This window comes from Chanos chanos, chromosome 6 (assembly GCF_902362185.1).
Source record: "Chanos chanos chromosome 6, fChaCha1.1, whole genome shotgun sequence".
NCBI classification, from domain to species: Eukaryota; Metazoa; Chordata; class Actinopteri; order Gonorynchiformes; family Chanidae; genus Chanos; species Chanos chanos.
This window is the reverse complement of record NC_044500.1, coordinates 16,941,738-16,959,557: the sequence shown is the minus strand read 5'-3', so window position 1 is coordinate 16,959,557 and position 17,820 is coordinate 16,941,738. Positions and strand designations below refer to the sequence as shown.

Here is a 17,820-nt window from a genome sequence, read left to right as displayed (position 1 = left end):
TGTGCCGTCTGCAGGCCTAAACGGATTCCAGAGGGCGTTTCAGAGAAGCACACGAGTTTAATCTCAACCTTCTAACGCTCTCTAACGCTCTCTGTTGACACGCTCAAAGATTTTGGGACAGTGGCGTTTCGGAAACGACGGTAATGGTGTGCTGACACGCCACCACAATACCCTTCACAGAACTGATACTGCGCGCAACATTAAAAATGCAAAATTAAAAACATTAAGTGAGAAGCCACAGACCAGACCTCTGTGGCTTTGTATAAAGTATTTCAATTACTCTGTTATTCAGCCAATGAGCAAAAAGAGTCCAAAGGGTATAAAATTTTAGGACACCTGTGATATTAACATTGATGTTCAATAATCAGAGCTTTACTATTCAGGCCTAGTTAACCATGGGTGATTTACTATATAAACATGGTATGAACAGGCCTTCTCCCTTCACAATCAGAGCTTTTACAATTTAACAGTATTTGTTTGATGTTTGTTTGACATTATTTAACTGGTGATAGGAGAGAATAGGCAGAGGTTGGAGGGAGTGATAGGAGCTCACAGGAATCCTTTACAGCCCTGTTAACATACACAGAGTCATTATAAAAGCATCTAATGCACATTAAACCACTCCATAACTCCACACCCTCAAGGGTGGACAACACCTCCACGTCTTATGAGAGTTTAATGTGTGGCTGTGGTAAGTCTTCCCTTAGTCAGCTAAAGCTGAGATGGAGGAACACCTGAATTATAAACATGCATTTCAAGGGCGAGTCGTCTGAGTAAATGCATGCAACGTGTCTGAGACGAGGCCTGTGTCAGAGACAGTACTCTTGCCCAGAGACAGTGCTCCTGCTTAGAGACTGAGAGAGAAGAGAGGTTAGTTATGCCTGACTGAACCTGCATGTCACTGCTGTTCAGCTCAAGGGCATGTGAGGCAGATCTGGGTCACAGTTATGGATAGACCCCCCCCCCCCCCCCCCCCATCACACACACACACACACACACACACACACACACACACGCACACACACACACACACACACACACACACACACACACACACACACACACTTATCTGGTGTGAGCCACCCAGCTGGCACATACAAGCGCACGCACCTGACTTTTGGGTGGTTGAGCTCACAGAGAGACTGTTACACAGACAGACAGGCACACAGGCAGACAGATCAAGTGTTACACACAGACTGACACGCCCAGCGTGAGTGAGAAACATGACTCAGCTCTATCAGACAGACGGCATGTCAACATAACACCTATGCTACACTTTCTAATCCGCCCACATCAACTACCTGTAATTTTGGTTTCCTATTTAATTCTGCACATTAAAAGATCAGATTTTTATTAAACTGCTAAAAAGAGGCAGAGAGAAGGCAACCAGAAAAGAGGGATGACGCAGGGGGTGAAAAGAGAAGTTCAGTGTCAACGGAAACCCGTTACAGGAATAAGGACATAAGAAAAAGCACCCTTGTCTGTTCCCTGCTATAGGCAGACTGAAGGAATACTATGTACTGAAGATGTCTCCTCTCTCTCTCTCCCTCTCTCTCTCTCTGACGTCAGCAGTATGTTGTAAGCACTTTTCTCAAGGAGGGCCCTCTGATGAATACCAGACCTCACTTCTGTGAACTACTCAATTACAATAAACACTCATTGAAACAATGTGGATTACGTGATGAAAAGCAGCCCCCGTGTGGACCAGGATTTACAGATCGCGTTAGCAGGCGGTGCTGATGACAATGAGAAACTGCCGTCTTGGTCAGAGAGCCAAAACAAATCATCCATGAAGCATCTCAAAAGTTCCTCCGTCTTACCCTCATCGTTGGCGCTGGCCAACATTATCTCCTGAACACAAATGAAATATGAAATGTTAACATTTGATTTTTATAAGACCGTACAGATAAAAGTTCCCTCTGACTGCAGGCTTTTAACGGAAACAGCTGAAGTTGTGCCAATTTATCCTTCCCAGAAGTTTCCTCAGAGATCTCAGCTGAAACCATTGGTCAGTCCTTTATATAGGAGCCCCTTCTGAAGATATTTTGCTGGCGTTCCTTTCATTGTTAGTGTTTCGTTTTGTGTTCTTGCTTGTCCTAAGAGCACAGACGACCCTGGAACTCTCAAATCTTTTGGTCAGCCTAGAAATAAGAGAGATTACATCTTTTCAAATATCAAAATCCTTTGATTCTGAGCTTCTTTCAAGGTCAAACAACAATAAAACCAGGAAACCCAGTGAAAAAAGCATTGTCTTTTGGGTTGGTATAAAAGATGGAAATTGAGGAGCAGACAGCCACCTGGGTAAGTGTGAACTGGAGACAGCCGGAAAGACGGGTGGGGGGGGGGGGGGTTAAAAACAAACTGCAGCCGGCTCCCCGAGTTTCCCCACGGCCACAATCAACGTTTGTTTCTCCGGCCAGGCTAATTCTATCTCTCTGTGGTAATCTCTGTGGAATGCAGGCGAATATGGCTGCATTTACACAGCTCTAGGGATTTCAGCTGCTCTTTCACCCTTGCGTTGGGTCAAAGGTCAAGGGGGAATTTACTGCCTATGAACACATCAGGAGCCAATCAGAACAGTGCTAACCCAAGTCCTGGGTGGGGTCAGGCCGGGACCGACTGAGGCGCGCCCGGTAATCGAACATTGCATGGAATCGACCAGCCCATGTGCACATGGCCAATCACATTGATCACAGTGAATGGGGATGTACTGAACGTGTAGAATCACATATGACTTTTGAACCAGCGTGATGGCACATCACATGTACATGTACACACGTGATTTCTCTTCAAAACATGTATGACAGCAAGCAATAAAGGGCCATTTCCTCCACAGACATATATCAAATGTAGTACTTTGTCTATTTGCACGTTTTGGGGAATATTAGTTCTTAGTTTCAAACTTAAAAAGAAAGAAAAAAAAAAACCTGTCTACAAGAACGAACTGAGTTTCCAGTAGTGGTGGAGCTGTCTTGAACTTTCTCATTTATTGCTTTGCTTGAAGAACAATAGGGAGACTGACAAATTTTGGCTAGCTCGTAATTAACCAAGCTCCTGAGCTGGCTGTCGTACCAGCGTCCACAACTAAAGCAGTCCTGCCTCACGCACACGCGTGTCCAGTGCCTCACAGCATACTGGGACAGCAAGGGTGCGCATACCTGTGGTCAGACGACTAAAGCAAGACACCGCGCAGGCCGTCATTAGAGGTCTATCTGTCGTTCACCCGTGTACAGTGAACAAATGTCGACTTAAACAGAGGGCTCTGGCCCTTCTCCAACATTCCTTTTAAAGCACACCATGAAAAATGATGGTGGAAGTCCCTTCAGAGCGATGGAAATATTTTAAGAAACTTTTTTTTTTTTTAATGACAAGATGTAAGAGGATTGTGACAACAGACAGTAAACCTGAGTGAAATATGGCCTATTGCTGCCTACTTTAACCATGTTCGCCTGCTTTTAACCATTTTGAGAAGCTGTGGTTTCGTAACATCCCATGGGTCATCCTTTTTTATTTAAACATGGTAGGGTTTATGACGTTTGTAAAGAAGTGCTGTACTCTGTTGTTCCTGTAGGCACCTGGAAAGCCATGTGGTAAGTTCTCTGTATCTCTTTCTCTCCCTCTCTGCCAGCGCTGTGCCCTGTGATTTGTGAGTGCTGCTGTCTATGAGGCTGTTTGGCTTTCCTGTGCTACATTATGCTCAGAGATGGAGAGGAAATTAAACGGAGGGTGATGGCGTGCGCACACACACGCGCACACACACACACACACACACACACACAGCTGCAGGCATAGACCACAATGTTCCTCCATCTCTCTTAACTCAGCACTGACCTCTGTCTGCGCTGCCAGAGACGATCAGCACGCACATATTGAGGCATGCGCAAAAAACACAGACAGATATGCACACACAAACACACACACACAAAGACAGGGAGTCATACACACTGAACAAAGAGAAACTACAACACAAGCCACCACAACAAAAACAACCACAGAGAATCACCTGCACTGGCATCAGGCATCTTTTATCTCTCTGACTCACAAACTCATTTTAATAAAATGCCCTTCATCACCTTGTCATCTTTCCAAGATCAGCAAATAATTACTGGCTCTTTACGGATGAAGACATTCTCTGAGGGGCGATTTATTTAAATTAGGCATTTCTCAACAGAACAAAAGCCCAGCAATCCCCAGTGGTGTCCAGTATTCACTGTCAGTGACAGGCTTTAGTTCACAAGTAACTGAGTCACAGGGAAGCCATCTGTTGCCTTCTTGTATGCCAGTGTCTGGTGTATAGCTCAGATGTTGGCCATGAGCCTCACATTGAGTGACTGACAGCAATGACATTCAAGACTCATGCTGTGAAACACTGGTCTCACTTTTTTTCTTTTTGTGATAAACCTAAAGACTTTCCTCCTTCATCGTTTACAGTAAAAATCAAGTGAACCTAATAGACCAGGTTCCAAAGTTCAATTAATGTGAAACAGTGAGAAGCAAGCAGCAAGTAGCTTAACACCAGTCAGCTTTAATTGATAAAGGTCGTAATGCCCTGCCCTGCTGCCCCACCCTAGTGCCCAGAAAATCTGCATGTGGAACAAACAGTGGCCTGATCCCACCCCGGGCTTTGGCCGATTTAAGAGGCATCCTCAAAGCCGCTGTTGCCAAACAAAAAACACAGAAGAAGATTTGTTTACGTTCTAAGCTCTTGGGCTCAGGGTTAGTGAGGCTCGGCAAGATGGTGTGAGAAGCTTCTTAGAGCCTTCTCAGCTGCGCTTCTGTCATGTGCTGTCTTTTCCTCCCTCGTGTTTTTCAATCACGGTTGGCCTCAGGCGACCTAAAGAGACCATGGAACATTCTGCAGCCTGGTGAACTATAATGTTCAATGAGCATTTGTTACAAACAGGAAACGGGTCTTGGGTGACGGCTACCAGTGTCAGCATGGGACGGCTTCCTGTCCTGGTTGAGTGATGAAGTTATGGGTCAATGAACACCACCTCTAATGACCCTCCCTGTCCCCGCTCTCCCTTCAGATGTGTCAACATACTGATAAACTGCAGAGAGAGACAGAGAAGAGAGGAAGTCCTGTCTACAAAAAAAAGCCCCACAAGTATCGAATTAAACACCCATAAGGTGAACTAAAAACTGAATCTGAACATCTTTGAAAATGTCTTTTATTTACTTACAGTATAAACGTATAATCAAATTGATGCACATGCTAGCAATTCACTCTTTAGCTGAAAAAAGACTGTATCATCACTATAAATCCAGAGACACTAGCGTTGCTAGGCAACAGGCATGGACTCAGCAGTCCCTTTCACTAATGTGCTGTGTCAAGTATCTGCAGGCTGAGTGCTTTGCTTGTCTGGCAAAGCAAACACTAGCACACACACTGGCCAATCAGCGTGAGGAGACGATGGTTGTGCTGCTCTGAGCACGACTGTTCCTGTCTGATGACCAAAAAGGCTGCTGCAGGGACCAGTGCTAAGCAGTGGCGTCTGTGACAACACAAATTATCGCTTTTTTATCTTTCTGTCTCTCTTTCCTTCTCGCTCTCTGCATAAGCAAGTCACTCGCCATGTTCTGACCACCTCCTTCATAATTCATTTTGCCTGCAGCAGGTCTCTTAAATAATTGACAGGGAAGGACGCGCCTGCAGACGGGGGATCTGCAATGCATCTTTTTACAGTTGCACTGTTGGCCAGGCCAAGGATATATTAAGCCTTGAGATTAAACCATCCACAGAAAAAACAAAACAAAAAAAACCCAACAAGGGTGCCCCAGCAAATGTGCCACACACCCTCAGAGACACATAAACTGCAGTAGAAAAAACGTGCATGTTTACTTAGGGAGACAGAGACAGCCATATGAATCTAGGTCCAAAAAAGGATCTTTAAATAACAGGCTTTCTTCCTCTCTATAGATACGTTGATCGCACTCGTGTTGATCATGGCCTGGCAAGCATATGCTGAAATTAAATGAACTAAGAACCGCCCCCTCTAAGGGAACCTCTGTAGCACCTGTTTTGATTGGTTGCTGACAAAGGGGCAGGGTTCATTCCTGCTGGTTTGGCAACATGCCATGCAGAGGTTGAGAACTCATGCCATGGAAACTGAAGGGCATATCTGGAGGTGGGCAAGCATCTAATTTCAGCACTGCACATAGTACACTTACACTACCACCCCATTCCCTTTTCCAGAACTGCAATGCAATGGATGGATGCTTGCTTGCACAATTCTGGAATCTATGCAAGTCATTAGCATACTTGAATTTATAGCTCTTTGAACTTTAAACACTAAAATAACAATAACAATTCACAAACTAAATAACAATTCACAAACTACAGTACTTGGTGATGGAAAAAAAAACATACAATTATTTGCAGACAGACATCCCTGCTCTAAATTAAAGTCTGGAACTTGAGAATTCATCAGAAGCCAATCGCAACAAACTGCTGTTTTTTAAGGTTGTGCAGAGAGGTCTCAGTAGGCCTGTTTAGAGAGCAATTTGATAATATGCCTTAATATGATAATGTGGTTGCCCTCACACAATGTTCCTTAGTAAACGGAGTATTCCTTGAGACAAAACAACAGCTGAAGTATATTTAGAAAAAGGTCTCCAGCTTTCTTTTCTTACCATGTAGCAAACGCATTAGTGACTAGCCAGTAAGAATGCTTTCATACCTGCAAAGAGATGCAGAGGATGCACTGAGTTGCAACAATTATTCTCTTTCAAAAATGTAAACATTAGAAATTGTCAAGTTCAAACAAGAATACTCATAAAAATAGAATACTCATTCAAAATAGAATACAAAAAAAATACAATACTCATTCAAAATAGAATACTCATTCATTCATGAAAACACTGTAACACAGTATTTCATGACCAAAAAAACCCCCATGAGAGTGGCTTGTACACAGGGCATTTTACGGACAAACTAAAACAATCTGTAATGGGTAAATACATGGTGACAAAATCCTGTCTCATTGAAGGTCTTCGATGGGAATCACCTGTGCTGACAGATTTGACTAAGCCCTTAAAGCCATCAGTTCGTAATTACTTCAATCCTAATCCATTCTCTCAAACAGCCACAGGCATTCCATGGAAACAGACTTTGCACTAATGAAGCCAAAGAGCTCTGAATGGCTGCAAGAGGCACTTTACAAGCATAATCATGTAGTTTATGGAAGCTTTTTTTTTTTTTCCCCCCTCATGTAGCTACTGTTCGTGATGCGTAAGTGATTTGCTCGACACAATTAGAACAGGTTTATGCAGAGGGGAACATGACTAACATGTTTTCTCTCATTCAAGACAATATTTGTTTAACTTCATTCAATATATTTCACTAAGCACCTCAGGAGCAGGGACTGTCTAATCCGGCTCTGGAATAATGCAGATTAAAGCTAGCATGAAACCTCACTGAAGGTCATTGGAACATCTGGTTGATAAAAAGCAACTTGTTTGGGGGATTTTCTGGCTACTCTGGTGCAGCTTATCTCTCTTGGTGGGCAGCTTAAATACTATCACTCCTAGTCTGTACTCTCGGCCCCAGCGGACTGTTGAAGAAAGCTCTGTATCTGGGACCGGACGGACGATTGAGAGGGAGGGAGAGAGAGAGAGAGAGAGATAGTGACAGTGACACCAGGACTTTGGCTCCAGCTGGGCTGGTTCTGTGCCATTCTAATAAAGAGCCTTTCAGAACTTCCCATCAGTCCCGTGATCTGTGGCCAGGGAGTGACATACTCACCAATATTAATGATGACGACATGAATGGATCACAAGATTTTACCAAAATCAAAAAATACATATGTATGAACATCTGTATCTATATATATATATATATATATATATATATATATATATATATATATATATATATATATATATATATATATTGAAGTTTAACCACCAGGGCAAGAGACTTGGTCTTGGCAACCTGAGCCAGGGGGAACAATAAACTCTAAGCCATCGGGAATCAGTGGTATTTCTTCCCCGACCACAACCACCCTGGACTGCACGGAAAAGAATCAGCCTGGAGACAAAAAGCATTCCATTCCATCCTCCTCACTCTAAATTGCTTCTATTTCCAGGGGGAATATAAATTAGAATTATACCACTAACCTCCACAACTCAGCACAAATGTTCAGCTTCAGTGACCAAGGACACAAAGTAGTCTCAGAGAGGTCAGTGGTTTAAATCTATTTTATCAATAATAAAGAGATGATTGCAGAAGCTAAAGGACTCTCTTAAAGTCTGACAGTTTCCGAGAAGAGTCACCACTTGATTTATATTTTTCGTAAAGGGTTTCCTTTTAACCATACAAGACATTTTTGCCTGCACATGAGGTTGCTCTAACGCCTTTCGGGAGTGTATTGCCCAGAGAAAGACGTCCTTACTCTAGGCCTGATTCTGTAGACTGCACTGAAACCAGTCCACGAATGATCAGGACAGCCGAATCGATCAGTGGGACAAGGTCTGGGATGCGAGGCGGAGCGGGGGGGGGGGGGGGGGGGGGGGGCAAGGGGAATTCTCCAGGCCCAGATGCACAGAGGAGCCATTCTCTTGGCCAAGGTCACCATCGGTCAGGGAGTGGAGCTTGAACAAGGCCTTTTACTGCGTGGGGTAGAACATGCAACGAGAAATGTTGACTTCTCCCAAGTGGGCTTTCAATCGAAGTCTCTGTCCCACTTTTTTTTTTTCCTTGAGCATGTCCAGCGTAAAGACCACAGACATTAGGAATGGGAGTGGGGTATGTGAGAAGCAGACAAGAGAAGACAAAAGGGGGTAAAAAAAAAAGGAGACAGACAGGATGGGAAGGGCCTAATTTGCTGCAGACCATTTGTAGAAGAAGAGAGACATTTTTTTAACTCATGATCTCGATGAAAGGTCTATCCTGACAGGAAGTATCACTGCTCTAACGAGCCTCAGACCACTGGGGTAACGCTCCTTTGCGTCTGCTCCCAGTTTTTGCCTTCCCTTCCCTTGGCAATTTCCCTTTCTAATTGCAAGATTCATGAGTGAAAAACCAGGTGGCCTAAACAACTGAGAGAGGAAGTTCACATCCCTGCTTTGACCATGTGAAAGCTGATTCATCGCCGAGGACAACACTTTGGAGGGTAGGATGGGGGGGGACAGGGTCCAAAGATGGCTTCCGTTCAGTGGTTTAAAAGCAATACAACACCAGCAGAAAGATTCTTACAAACTTTGAGGACAAGGAAACATCTTCCCCTGAGCTCCCAATAGTTCTTGGGAGAGTCTCCTAAGAATGATGGGGTAGAATTCACCTTCTCTCTCCAGGTCTCCTAGCAGGTACTCAGCCTTCTTTAAGCTAAAATCTCTTGACATCGTACCATCCACTGCATACTCTGGGAAAGCACACACAGTGGCTGGATGCTCGCTTTGGGCGACAAAAAAACATATAGAGAATGACTGGGAAAGAGATTAAAGAGAGAAGTGACGAGCGGATACGTCAAGTCCAAAGGTTTAACAGAGGTTTTCACTGATTCAGTTCACCATACATTTAAACATGGAAATGAATCCTGTGGAGATGACTTCCTCTCTTTCACTTTGGGTTAGAGCCCACCTCTACGTGCTCAAGAGACCCTATCAGGAAGTGCCATGTTTGTTCCAAAGCAAATTCCACAAATACCAGAAAGGAACTTTAGGGAGGAAATTTTTCCAAGCGAGTCATTCAGACAAGTACAGGAAACAGTGAGCTACAAAGTGTATCAGTCACTCTCAACAGTGTAAGCAGCTATTTCTCAGAATTCCACACTGTGAAAAGATTATTTCTGGTTCTCTTTGTAAGTATGACAGTTACCACATAGACCTGTTTTCAGGAATTCAGGTTGTTGTTTTTTTACTATATGACTCAATCACAAGCTATGACTGAACAGGGAAAATTGACAAATGGTAAGATAGCACTTCCTCCCATTCCATCGTCAGATGAAACTGTCCAGCGACATGAAGAGTCAGTAACAACCCATATGGCGAACCACAGCGTGATTCATACTCCAAGCAAAATAGTTTCTACTACTGATAAAGTCCCACAGAATAATTCCCAAATGTCGGCGATAGATTAATCCACCGATGTTCTGAAATCTCTCTGAATACTCTAAGCTCAAAGCTGCCGAGCCCACCAGGTGGGCAGAGCGCATAGCAGTCGGCTGTGCCAGTGACTATGGCAGCGTTTCCTGAAAGCACACGATTGCTTCCTCCACATCACTCTCAGACTTGGCACATCCAGCAATTTAACCCAGACCACACAAAGGTTGGCCGTTAAACTGAGATTTATATGTCTGAGCTCAGCATGGATCTGTGCGGCCAACAGTTAAAGGTTAGCAAAACCGTGAATGGAAACACAGAGATGCAAATTAGGTGGTCAGGCAGCATGTAACTTAATGTTCTTCATGCGTTAATAAGTCTGGTATGCTTGATAAAAGTGTAACTCCAGAAAAAGCGTTCTTTCTCAATGTTTGGTTTACATTACATGGAATGATATATGACGGGTCTGAGACAAACAAAGATGGAAATTCCATGCTTGTAACTGTAATTACAGTTCTGGGAGGGGAAACATACCATATTTGATGAAGGACGGGGGCAGAAAAGTCCTAATGGATTCAAGTCTTGAGGAGAACATTTGGTCATGACCTCTAATGTACTGAAAACCATTCAGAGCTAAGAATCATAGGTGCCTTAGATTGCAATGGGAAATGTTTCACCCTCCCATGTGCATTCATAGCCCTGTCAGGAATGCAAACTAGCACTAACACAACAGCTGAAAATATGTGGTATTTTACTACCACAAGGGAAAAGGACTTACTGATTTAACTATTTGTCATCTAAGATCTGATGGAAGACATTTCTTGGAGAGATGATGAAAAACACTGCAGTCATCTTTGGTTGTGTGAAAGTTATTTTGAATGTGGTTGAGTGAAGAGGAGGAGGAGGAGGAGGAGGAGGAGAAGAAGGAGGGGAGAAATAGAAATGTTGCTGAGCTCCAGAAAAAGAAAAAAAAGTATGTTTAAGTTCAGAGATCAGAATGTTGAGGAGGTTTAGATAAAATGTGAGCCAATCAAATCAAGATTGCTTCCTGAATGGAGCTCACAGTCTCAGGGAGTAAAATAATACTGTATTTGCCAAGAGTAACAACAGCAGTGCTAGAGCACTATGAGGAGGGGTTTTGGACTGTGACGTGTGTGTTTGTGTGTGTGTGTGTGTGTGTGTATGTACCCATATTCGTAAGCAACACAGTATACCTCAGGGGAACTGGGACTGCTAAACATTGATTTTGTCACAGTAAGTCTATTTTCAGATCAAAACTGGGGGCCACGTGCAGGACAGACCTCATGGTTGGCATGGCAGCACCTTAAATGCACAACAGTCTTAGAGTTAACCGACAACTGGGCCCAGGATGATTGAACCTTAATTGTAAAAAAAAGTAGAATCCTCAAAGAAAAAAAAAATTGCTGCTGATCCTGTCAGTCAATTTTATTAATACTGTGAACAGTAGCATGCCAGCACAGCTCGTCTGCAAAAGAGGATTTCCAAGATTTTCCATTTCTAGGCTTGTTGTTTCACATATACATCAAAAATTCAATTTGATGAAATTACTCCCAGACTCTTCAGAGGCCATGCCAAGGCAGAAGAAACACCAGAACCCACTGCCAGAGAGAGGGAGGGAGGCATAAATAAAGAAAAAAGTTGGAGAGGGAGGAGAGAAAGAGGGAGAAAAAAGGGGGTGATGGAAGATGGGGTTGTTTTACAGAGGAAAGAGAGGAAAAAAAGAACAACATCCCAAGTTAAAATGAACGTTGACCAATGAGGGAGGAGAGAAAAAGTGGCCTCCCTAATTTGTCACAGATGGCCACCACTAAACACAAACATTCAAGTAAACACTCTAAGTCAGGGGGGAGGCATACCAGAAAAATATGTGTTACAGCAAATTTATCAAAGGAATGCGTATACCACTCATTTATGGCACACTCATTCGCTGTAAATATACAGTGCTTTTTCTATACTCATCTCCACAATCACGGTGGCATTGATGAAGTACTACCGCTGTTCCAGTGCCAAAGAAAGTCGTGCCCGAAAGATTAACAAGTGTAAAACAGCTCAGCTATGAAAATTTGAAACAAATGAGGTTGAATCTTCTTGGGGTTCCACAGTGAGTCCTTGTCTTGCATCCCAAACCGAGTCCTACAAGCAAAGAGAGCTACAGCGGTTCCAGAACGCTGTGGTTGCCGTGGACAGCGCTGTCTTTCCTCTCACTTTGCTTTGCCTTAAAGTGGAGCCACAACAGAGAGACACAGAGAAGAGTGTGGCAGAGTTTTTCCAGAGAAACCGTGTTCTGGGTTTGAAGTGCGGCTTAAAAGGAGAAGCCAGCGCCGCTACTAGGCTGCAGTGTTTACTGACCTCAACGTCTCAGCTCTTGCCTCCTCATCCAAAGGCACTCAAACTGAACCCCCCGTCAGCAAAGCCCAACTACACACACACACACACATCACGCTTTTTTTAATCACTCTTGCGATGACAGGAGTCTTACTTCACAGCACTCCTACAAAGACGATGTAGACTAACTCCACTAAGAACTGGGCATGGACTGAAGCAGTGAACCACAACATTTAACTTTTTTACCAACATAAAATATCAGTCAAATCATCACCATCCCATGGCATGGAAATAACTGGGTGATGAAACAGTGACAACCTCTTTACTAATAACTGATGAAGTAAAGTAGGTGTTGAAGGTACACAGCGTTGTGAAACACATGTGGTAGTAAGGTTTCACACGGTTAAGACCTGTGGTTACCCGTGTGAGGTTGCCGTGTTACCCACTGTGCTGGGCCCATGAGGTTAAAAAGCCAAAAGTCATACCCCCCCACCCATAAAGCTGCAAGCCCATCCATCGGTAACCTTGTGAATGCCTCATTAGTGTGTGAAAGCCTATAAATACGTGTGTGTGAGTGAGTGTGTGTGTTCTCATCTGGCACACAGCTGTGGACAACTCCACAGCAGACAGTTTCATGATGAGGAGACCTTTTTGGGGGGGGGGGGGGGGGGGGGGGGGGGGGGGATTTGCAGCAATATCTGATGATATGCCCTGCATCAGAATGTCCTCACAGCAAAGTCACTGCGGCAACAGAATCAGCATCCACTCTAACGCACACTTAAAAATACACACACACACACACACGCACTCACAGACATAAGCTCAGAGCTTTGGAACTTCAGAGTGAATGACCGGGATGGAGTGGGGGCAACAACTACACAAATAACTGAAATTAAGAAACAAGTAAACAGAACAAGGCACACAGATGAGATCATTTCATTAATAAGACTGTATCTATGAGCAAAATGAACATTTCAATTTCTGTGGTGGTTTTATAAACCTTTGAGGCTAAAAGGGTTAAATACTATCATTACTTTTATCTAGAAGGATCTGAAGTGACCTCTAAGGGTCGCGATGATTATGAAAAATGTGAATGAACATCCGATAACCACGCATCACTGATCTTCAGAAGTTCCTGCAAGTGCTACTGCTGATTATGTGGATGGTTTTGATTTAATGTTGACTGATTAGCAGTTTTATTTGACATCAAATACTCTGATGCCAGGATATGACTGATTAGGATTTGTACATGCTTTTGCTGCCAAAAACCAAAAGGCACTGAAGGGAAAGGACTCCCTAAGGAATTTCCATTGAAGACATATTAAGTCACGTGGGATACTTGTCGTTTGCATTCCACTACTGACCGTATGTCATCATGGTAACATCAATGTTTACTGTGACACCTACATTTGTGTATATATAATTAATTCAAGAGAGATATATACAGATTAATTTTCATAAAAAGCTTCACCAGGGAATGAGAGGAAAGTTACTGACTGAATGCGACACTCTTCCTGGTGTCTCTGAGGAGGGAGCTGGACTAAACTCAGTGTAGCCCTCTCTGCTGAAAATAGACGCTTATTTACCTGTTTGCTCGAGCGTTTCATGCATTGTCTCTGTTCTCTTTTTCCTGATCTCCGTCACAGGATATCCCGGCCAAATTAAGCTGTGAAGCTGGAAGAATGGATGTCTTCCTGTCTGTTTTTGTGGGGGGGGGCTCTCTGTGGAGCAGTTGATTAAGAGAAAAGGGAGGCTAAAGCGTAAAGACGCACGGCCCTCTCCCGACCCCTGCAACCCCTCTGAGCATTCCTAAGCCACGGAGAAGAAATTCCTGCATGTCGCTTCCTGCCAAGAGAAATGATTTTTTTTTTATGTTAAAAACGCTCCGGGATCCAAAAATAGTACGCCCGCCCACACACTCCAGTCTGCCCCAACACACACATAAAACATCTTCTCCCCCCATTCTAGCCTCCCCGACTCCTCAGTCGACACACTTGAAATACTCTCTTACAGCTGGTTGCTAGGGAATATTAGTGATGTTTTAAAGGACATGATGGGCACTGGAAAAACTCTAGTGCACTTCCTCTCAGCATCCTCCTCTAAAAAAATGTATCGCTTCTAAAAAAAAAAAAAAAAACCTGAAAACAAAAATCTTTTCTATGTGACCCTTAATGTGTTCCTCACAGGCTATAAAAACTCCCATGTTACAACTCCTTTTAAGGAGAGTTGTAACATTCACCGTTAAAATGAAAGAAGAGAACTGACTGAGGAGACAGTTTGGTTGGACATTTTCAGTGTGAAGTGGCAGGGACCAGCTGGGCCTGGGTCTTTGTGACGTCCGCCTCCTGAACGAGGCAACCCATGTGTGCTTCCCTTGTCCAGCCTTTGTCTGCATTTGAGAGACGATAATTTCGCGCTGCGTTTTTTTATATGGACAAAGGGCCAAGCTGTTGGCATTAGTATTCCCAAGACAAAAAGGGGGCTGGCAATGGCTCCTGCTGCTTATTGAGTCTCACCAATCACCCCACAGCACACACACACACAGATCAAGACACAAAGCAAACATTTCTTCCACACACACACACACGTGTCGCCTTTGCCCGACGCCAAGCACATGCTCAAACAAAAGGACTGAGTGTCCGTATCCTGTTTGGCCGTTACTCCATATGTGTTCTTTCTTACTCGCTGTGTTTCAGTAAATCAAACCATGGCGTGGACACATTACTGTTCATAGAGTTAACTCTCCACAGAGTTATTCTTCTCACAAACTCCAGAGGGCCACATGTGCTCTGCTGAGCTCCGGTCGTAAGAGCTCATAGAATCTTTTTAATATGGTTCTGCCATGTAAAGGACCCTTAAGCAGAGTCAGCAGAGGACAAAAAAACAAACAAACAGATAGCCCTTTACATGACAGACATAAGCAAAGAGGGAGGGTGGCTGTGCTTCTGTGTAAATGAAGCCAAAGAGAAGGCTCCAGAAAGTGGGGAATTGAGAGAGGGTTAAAAGACTTTGAATTGGAAGCTAAACAGCTGGCGCTTGTGTTGAATGTGATGAAGTTCTGCTGTCTCTCCTGAACATTTTGGTTTTTTCACAATAAAGGTCAAGCTGTTTCAAACAGTGTAGTTCCATGTCTGGTCATGGATAGGAGAGAAACTGGTAAGTTAAGTTATGAAACAGTGTTGAGTAAACTGGGAACAAAGGGAAAAACAAGTGTGACAAGAGATTTGTTAACAATCTGCTGTTAATCAAGCCCCTCTATACAGGTAAAAGTCAAAATGAACGGTGAATGGGCTTTAAAATTATGCTAAAACAAAGGAGGCTGATGTTGGTGTCTTATATACAATCCTACACTAAAATGTAGGTCACGACAGCCTGCAAGAACACATGGTGACAGAAGACCCTGCGACACTGAACACTGCTAAATGTGACTTGACAATCACAGAATATAACAGATCTGAAAGTATCTAATTTATTTGCCTTTATTTTACCATTTAAATGTGATGGCAAAAAAAAAAAAATCACAACCACACCTGTATGAAAAACACTCCTCCTTCACCCTTTCACAACATAAGCTATTCTCGTAAGACAAGAATATCGATGCAGGTGAAAACCCAGTCAAACGTTCCCTAACTAGACATGAAGGAAAACCAGCTGGCAAACGGTGCAGTTTTCCAGGAATAAACCCTTAAGACACTGTGAAAACACAGAACACACCTTGAACATCTTACTTCATGTTTCTAGAAGTAATTCTAAACCTATTACTACAATTAGCCTGATTTATATCAGACACAAAAGAACAAAGGGTCAAAATTTTTAGGACATCTATCTTCCTCCCTGCTGTTCAGACATGATGCTGATGAGGGGGGTGACCACGCTGTCGGTGAATGGCCGCAGACATGCTAGTCCTACAGGAGTGCAGCTGCTCTTTGTCTGCTCAGGGCCATCGGACACAAAGAGAGAAAAGAGGGTTTGTTCCAGCTCGTGGTCTCCTCACCATTCAACCTCAAACTGACTCTTTCTTTTTCCTCTGAATCACACACAGAAAGATGCTGGTTACTCAGTTACTCGTTCTCAAACAGATATGACGCATATGACACCAAATTCACCACAACAGGGTTCTGATATACTCCTTTTTTTCCCCCTTAATTTTTATAGCAACATGCAAACCAGACAAGGTTTCCCCTATTGTTTGGAGCTCCCTGTCCATGCACAGTGAAGAGATCCCATTGAGCATTGTGAAACAAAAGCTTCACAACTAAAAACAGATATTTTCTTCCACAGAATTACATTTCACAACAATGCAAGCCCTCTAGACCTTTAACAAAGACTATTTTGTACCATAGATCTAAACAGCGACAAGCTGAATCACGAACGTAATTCAATTTAAATCAGTCATAAGTTCACATAAAAGGAATAGCACAGTGAGGAACCCAAAATGCAATTACAGCTGGGGTCTTATGTAATGTGTATAACATTAGAGTAACTCAGAACACTTTGGGCCCTTGGTTTCAGCCACGCCAGGCACAAATGAGCTTGTCAGAGAGCCAGGTCCAATTCAGCACAGTAGCCTCGGCACACAGACAGACACACACACATACACATTCACATATACATACACCCAAGCAGGCACACCCTCTACCAGCCCAGCCGAAAACACAAACACAGAAAGCTCAGATCCATGCCAAAATTCTTATCTGGGACCCAACAGGGAAGCGGTGCATTAAATAGAAGATAAGCTTGCAATAGTTTCCCTCCATCAACAAGGAAAATTTGCTGCAGCCACAAGACTCAAGAGAACTGGTCTTTTTAACTGCACATTATCTGGACGGCCCAAGATCTTTTTCATCACACCCAACTCAGGAAAGCCTGGGTGAAACCTAGCAGAAACAAGTCATTAAGTTTCCAAGACTCATGTACCATGTCCCTCTCACTAGGTAAAAAAAAGGACTGTGTCAGAAAGCAGCTGTGACGTGTGAGTTACATCTTCAGTGAATTCTTACTTCTGTGAGTTTCCCCGAAATATGATCATAAACAATGTGTGAATATCCTGTGGGGTCAGAAACAGTGAAAGTGTTAAAACTATAGCACAGCAGACAGAAAAACAGGGTGGACTACATGACACAGTTTACACTTGAAAAGAGGATTGTGGATGCAGCTTAAGTAATATACAGTAGTCATGACTGATACTGTGCAAAGGGAGAGGGTGGGTGAGTGAGTGAGTGTGTGTGGCTTTGGGCAGGGGGGGGGGTGAGGGCGGAGAAAAATTGGCTCCAGAGGCTTAAGTACAGAACAGTAAATACAGAAAAAGAGAGAGACAGCTGTTCAAGGCGGCATCCATCCTGGAAAAGAATCAGATCCTTCTTTTGCAGGAAAATGTTATCAGAGGGACGTGTTTAGATTCCAGACTGTGAAGCCAACTGGTTCCACGTGTTT

The 17,820-nt window shown here is 43.5% G+C and overlaps 1 protein-coding gene across 1 annotated transcript in view; it reads right to left on the bottom strand.

Annotated features, from left to right (window-relative positions):
- Positions 1–17,820, bottom strand: part of myo18ab (myosin XVIIIA b) — an 85,550-nt gene that overhangs the window by 63,765 nt on the left and 3,965 nt on the right. The gene's annotated exons all lie outside the window — the stretch shown is intronic.